Here is a 6,058-nt window from a genome sequence, read left to right as displayed (position 1 = left end):
TTTTTTTTTTTTTTTTTTTGCAAACATACAGCTCTACTTCTGTCTCTGAGCTGAAGAGGGATGTGATGTCTCCCTGCGTCCCTTCTCAAAGTGCTCAGAAGGGGCAAGCCTAACAGGCAGTTAGAAAATGATGCCCACAAATGACCTCTGTGCTCCCTAGTCGCCTTTCCACACTCTGGTCTCCACCCAAAAGGACAACGGGGCATGGGCAGGGGTTGAACAGGAGAGGACTGAGGAGGAGGGGTAGGAGCAGAGGTGAGAGAAGACCAAAAGGATGCTGTTGACCTTGGGATTCTTAGTACCTTGGGCAGATCCAGTATGAAATCTTCCAGGTTCCTGCTACCACCTATCCTCACACTGCAAAGTCCTGAGAGGTGAGTGAAAATAGCAGCTCCTGCCTCCAGAGCCAGCCATGTCATTGAGGTACTCATGATAGGCTTGTGACATTGCAGTTCCTGACAATACATACAAAATGCTCTTGAGCCAAAACTCTTGAGATTAACAGAATCCACTTCCCTAGGAATTGCCTTACTTTTGTTGAACTTTTGAAGTTTGTCCCTTTAAAGCCTTGTCCAGCCTTATTTTAAGCATCTCCAGCGATGGGTCTTTCCACCTCACCCCTCTGGCTGTCAGGAAGTTTCCCTTGACATTCAGCTGCAATGTTCCTTTGTTTAAGGCCAGCCCATTGCGCTGTGGCCACCCTAAATAATCCTCCCCATTCTTCCCATGGACTTCTGCCCTTCAGATGTTTGCTGAATGGTCTCCCAGACAGTCATCCAAGAAACTGCCAGCAATGTCAGAGTTAACCACAGGAATCTCTTAGAGATCTCCGATTTTGAAGCAGCTCATAAAACCCATGGCTCCTCAATTCTCCCTGTACCATCCTTCCAGAGTAGATAGTGGAAAAATGGCTTTGTTCCCCACCACAAGCCCATTCCTTTGACATGACACCAGATCTGCTGTCTTCCTAAGCAACTCATCAGAAGAGGTGGTTTGGCCCCTGCATTCCCCTCTTCCCTAAAGAAGGGGAGGGGAAAATGATTGCTGTTACCATGCTTGCTTTCTCCTTAATGGCTTTTTGGTTGTGTTGGTGTGAGGGACCCAAGCAGTGGGGAGGTATGGGCTGCCAGCAGTGTGGAAGCCCATAGGGGTCATTTTGGCCTTGAGAGGGTACTGCATCCATGCAAGAAAAGGCTGAGGGAGAACATCATGGGGAGGGGAAAGAATGTGTATCACCAACCAAAGCAGGCTGGGGCCCCAGTCCAAGAGAAAGAAGCACAAAGAGGCAGGGTGGGTGGGGATGATGAGAGGTTGATGGCATCTGTTGGAATTCTCTGAGGGTGTCTTTGAGAGTAGGACTAAATGCTTATTTTTCCTAATGGAGTGGGGGCCCAGAGGGACCTGCGCTGGACCCTGTTCAACACACACACAAATAATCTGGAAAAAGAAGTAGGTAGTGAAGTGGCTAAATCTGCAGATGATACAAAGTTATCCCACATAGACAAATCGAAAGCTGGTGGGGATGAGCTGAGAAAGTTCTTACAAAACCAAGCAAGCTGACAGATGACGTTTACCACTGATTCATGCAAAGTAATGCACGTCAGGAAAAATAATCCCAACAATACATACACAATGGTGGGCCATTACTTCTCAAGAAAGAGATCTTGAAGTCATTGTGGTTCAATGGAGTCACTAAGGTTCAAAGACACTGGTTCAATGAGCAATAGTTGTCCAAAAGGCAAATAAAATATCAGGAATGCTATGGAAAGGAACTGAAAACAAAAGACTTAATTATGCCATTATATGCATCTGTGGTGTGCCAACATCTTGAATACTGTGTGCAGTTCTGGCTGTTCCATCTCTAAAAGAATATAGGAGAACTAGAAAAGGTACTAAAAAGGGCAACAAAGATGATCAGAACATGGAAACACTTGCCTATTAGAGGGACTAAAAAGGCTGAGACTTTACCTTGGAAAAGTCAACTGAGAGATGACATGACAAAGAGGTATAAAATCATGAATAGCCTGGAAAAAGTGAACAGGAAACTATGATTCACTATGTCTCACAATACAGTAACTGGGGAATCACCCAATGAAATGATCAGGCAGCTGGTTTAAAACAAACAAAGGGAAGTAAATATTATTTTTTTCACACAGGGCATAATTACCACATGGAATTCATTCCCAGAGGATGGTTTAGAAGCCAACAGGATATAACAGGGTTCACAATTTTGACGTACACATACAGACAGGACACTGGGCTAGCTAGACTTCTGGTCTGACACAGTATGGCACTTCTTATGTTACAAGATGTCACTCAAGATCTAGGAGGCTGTGCCAGTGTCAGTGGGATCCAGGGGGATGTTAAAGTCACTCCATGGCTTCTGTTACTCTACTGTACCCCGAGAGGTGCCACCAGGAACTACAGATGGGACTCCAGGGTCACAGGGCCTGATTCCAAAGTGAGCATAATGGCATGGCTCATGTCTCATCCCCTTGCAGGGGAAATGGTGCCACCTCAGACTCCTTTGGACCCATTCATTGACCCCCCCCCCCAAGCTCTTCCTTACTCTGCCCCCCGCTTTACTTTCCCTCTGGCAGTCTAAGCAGGTTCAACCTAAGAGACTTTACTGGCATGCCCTGCGGCAGACCCCCTTGGGTCAGTGCCCCAGGTGGCTGTGTTTTGCCCAGAACATGACTATATACTGTGCTTGCAGTTTGACTCTTCTGTCTGCTAGTCATTTCTGTCTGGGTTGGATTTGGAGGCTGGTTGCTGTTTGACAGGATGCAGCCACCTCTTAGGCCAGGGTGCCATAGCACCTCAAGGCACCCTGAGATCCTTTAAAAGTGCCAACCAATCTTAGCACCGTGAGGTGTGCAAACATTTACACACATTTCACAAGATAAACCCAGAAGAAATCCAGAGTGCCAAGAACATGCTGACACGTTGCAGTTCTTCTGAGTAGTTTGCAACAGAAGTACTCAGGTATTCTACTGTAGTGAAGACACGAGTGAAAACTCAGTTGGCATTTTCTGAGGGCTATCTCCAGCCTGAATAGCTTGAAAACCCATCTTAGGGGTGGATCTGGGGTTGCGGGGGTAGGGGGGGTGGCATTGGTGCACTTGCCCCTTTGACTCCTGCTCTGCTCAAAGTTTAAAGCCAACTGCCTGGCAGCAGCAGCAACAGTTCTAGTCAGACTGTGCTGGGGAGTCCTTGACGCTGCAGCTCATTCTAATCCACCTGATCCCTTCTAAACCCTTCATTTCCCCCGGTGCGAACCACCCTCTCTGCTTCCTAACGCCCTTGCCGTTCTACCAACCCAGCTAGCCTTTGTTCTGCAGTGCTCCTGTCTGTTCGCCACTCCTGGGAACGAAGCCCCAATGTCCTGGCCCTGAACGTTGGTTTTTAATTCATTCTGGCAAAACACTTCTTGCTTGTGCTTTCCTCTGAAAAGCAAATCATCCAGCCCTGTGCCCGTCGCCTGTGGGCATAGCTTCTCTTTTACTTTGAACTGGACAAAAAGATGCCTTATGTTCTGCCTGATGATGCCCCTCGCCCTCTTCAACGGCCTAGATGTTGCCCATGGGCACAGGCACCACTTCTCCCCCCACAACCTTTGTGAGGAGAGGTCCTTCGTGGGTCCTCCAGGGGGTCCCCCAGTAAACCTTAATCCACCTCTGGTCCTCCTCCATCTCTTTCTAGCTACCAGGTCTTATGCAAGTCCTCCTCCATCTCTGTCCAGGTCTTGTGCAAGCCCCCCCAGCTCTTTCCAGCTACCAGGGCTGGGGTGTGGGGCAGAGGGAGCCTCCCTCTATCCCAGTGGTTCCCAAACTGTGGGTCGTGACCCCAAATGGGATCTCAACATCAGCAGATGGGGTTGCGGGGGCTGTGGATTGGGAGCGAGGGGGTCATGCTGAGGAAATGGGGTCATGCGAGGAAAAGCTTGGGAAGCGCTGCTCTGTCCCTTGGATGCCCTGGGCTTTCTCCAAGACCCCCGGCCCAGGCTACGAGCCGCAAGGCCCCGCACCTCTGCCCCCAGCAGGGCAAAGGCTAAGATCGCGGGCAGGGGGCAGGCTGCCCACGTGCGGCGGGGAGGAGGGGTAGGGGGAGGAGCCTGGCGAAGTTTGGGCTCCAAAAAAACCCCAAACCCACCTTTTGTCGTCAGCTGGGCGTGACGTCAGGGGCGGCCGCGCCGCAAGGTGGTGTCCACATGTGACCAGCTGAAACTAGTTCTGGAGACACAAAGGGGAAGCGAGCGGCAGCGGGACGCGGGGCTCAGCGGCGCCAGCACCAGCACCGCGCGCGTCTCCCTCCGGCCAAGTAAGTGCGGAGGGTGCCGCGGCGCTCCCGGTCCCCGGGGGGGGGCCGCCCTCAGCCCCGGGCTCGCTCGCACCCCCGACGTGCGGCAGCGGCTGCGAGGCAGCCCCCCCCGCACCAGGCGCCGTCGAGTCCCCGCGCGCGGGGCGGGAAGAAGCTCGCGGGCTCACGTCGGGCCCGTATTCACTCGAGTATCAGCGCGCGCGAAGATTGGGGGGCGGTCGGGCGGGAGAACGCGCCTGCCTCCAGCCCCCAGGAGGTGCCGGCCGGGGAGCCCCGGGCTGGGTGTGGGGCGCGGGGTGGTGCCAGGCAGACTAGAGGGTGCCCCACCTGGCCGGAGCGCAGGGCCAGGGTCAAGTGGCAGGAGCGAGGGCAGCAGCCCTGGGGCTCCCGGGCTCGGCCCCCTGCCAGGGGGAGGCGCAGGGAGGGCAGATGAGCATGTGGAGGCGGGGGTCGGGCGTTCATCCCCCCAGCTCCACTGGAGCCCCCGAGCCGGCGAAGCCGAGGGGTGCCCAGCCAGGGCAGCAGCTCTCCTCCGCCTGGCCCAGCCGTGGGAGGGAGCCCACGTGGCATAGGGGAGTGTGGGCAAAGAAGGAGCCAGAAGGGCCCACTCGGCAGGGGAAGGGCGGCAGGACGACCACCCTGAGAGCTACGCCAGGGGCAGGTACGGGCCTGAAGCTGCCCCTTGCCCCAGAAGGTTATGGGGATGGGAGGGGGGCAGGCGGGCGTCAGCACAGAGAAGAGGTGGGTGGCCTTCCCTGGAAAAAGCCCCATGCAAGGCAGATTGAACAGGAGGCGCATGTGCTGGGAGGGCAGCCAGGCAGCCTGCACCCTCTCCCGCCCAGCCACAGCCTGCGTCCAGACTCTTACCGCCCAGTTTAACAGGGTTGAGTCTGCAGAAAGAGGAGAAGCTGGGATGGATGGCTGTATCCCTGAGGTACGACCCTTTTCCCCCAAATACTGGGTCCTTTATGTCCCTTGAGGGGCAGTTGTTGCATCCCCCCAGGAAAAGCTCTCGAGCTGCAGAGTCTCGCTCTCCCACCCACACCCAGGGTGGTAGAGCACCAGCCACTGGCTGCAAATGACAGGCCAAGGGGGAGAGTTAAGCTGCCCCTCTCCTGCCCTGCCCCAGCTCCATCCTGCCCCAGTTCCCTGCAGGGAGGATTTGTAGCACATCAACTCAGCTTGGGGGACAGCAAGGAGATTCCCAGGGTGGGGCGTTCAGTGCGCCCTCATCCCTGCAGTCTGACCAAGCTGCAGTCTGAGAAAAGAAAAGCAGGTCAAGCCCATGTTTTCAGCTGCTGTCTGTGGGCTGAGTGATCCATACCAGGAGTCTCTCCGGTACCCAAAGTGCAACAACAATTCAGACCAGTCAGTCGGTGGCTGCAAAGTAGTTGGGCTTGGGGGCAGAGGCCTAGGCATCAGCTCCTGGGTTAAGAGAGACACCAGCAGCTGGCATCCCCTGGCATAGAGGAGAGATCAGACAGGGTCCCTGGGTCCTTCATTTTTATGGCTGGCCTTTATGATCCGTTATAATAACTCAGAAACTTTCTGTAGAGCCGATCCCAGGTGAATCAAACCGTTGGTGATGAGAGAGATTGTCAGTTTCTGTCCGTAGGTAAGCAGCTCATTTGGGGAGAGACCAGGCATGAGGGAGAAGGATATATTCAAGCCCATGACAAAGAAGCTGGACTTCCAAAAAAAAAAAAAAAAAAAAAAAAAAAAAACCCGGGAAAAAAAA

The 6,058-nt window shown here is 53.7% G+C and overlaps 1 protein-coding gene across 1 annotated transcript in view; it reads left to right on the top strand.

Moving 5' to 3' along the window:
• Window positions 1-4,226: 4,226 nt before the first annotated feature.
• Window positions 4,227-6,058, top strand: part of MDK (midkine (neurite growth-promoting factor 2)) — a 13,335-nt gene continuing 11,503 nt past the window's right edge. Inside the window, exon 1 of the mRNA XM_019519302.1 lies at window positions 4,227-4,320. The gene's annotated coding sequence lies outside the window, so the exon portion shown is untranslated. The remainder of the gene's footprint in view (window positions 4,321-6,058) is intronic.

The sequence above is a fragment of the Gavialis gangeticus genome, unplaced genomic scaffold, assembly GCF_001723915.1.
Source record: "Gavialis gangeticus isolate Ggan-Ray unplaced genomic scaffold, GavGan_comp1, whole genome shotgun sequence".
In the NCBI taxonomy this organism is placed as follows: domain Eukaryota; kingdom Metazoa; phylum Chordata; order Crocodylia; family Gavialidae; genus Gavialis; species Gavialis gangeticus.
Note: the sequence above shows the minus strand (reverse complement) of the source record. Positions and strands in the feature narration are given on the sequence as shown.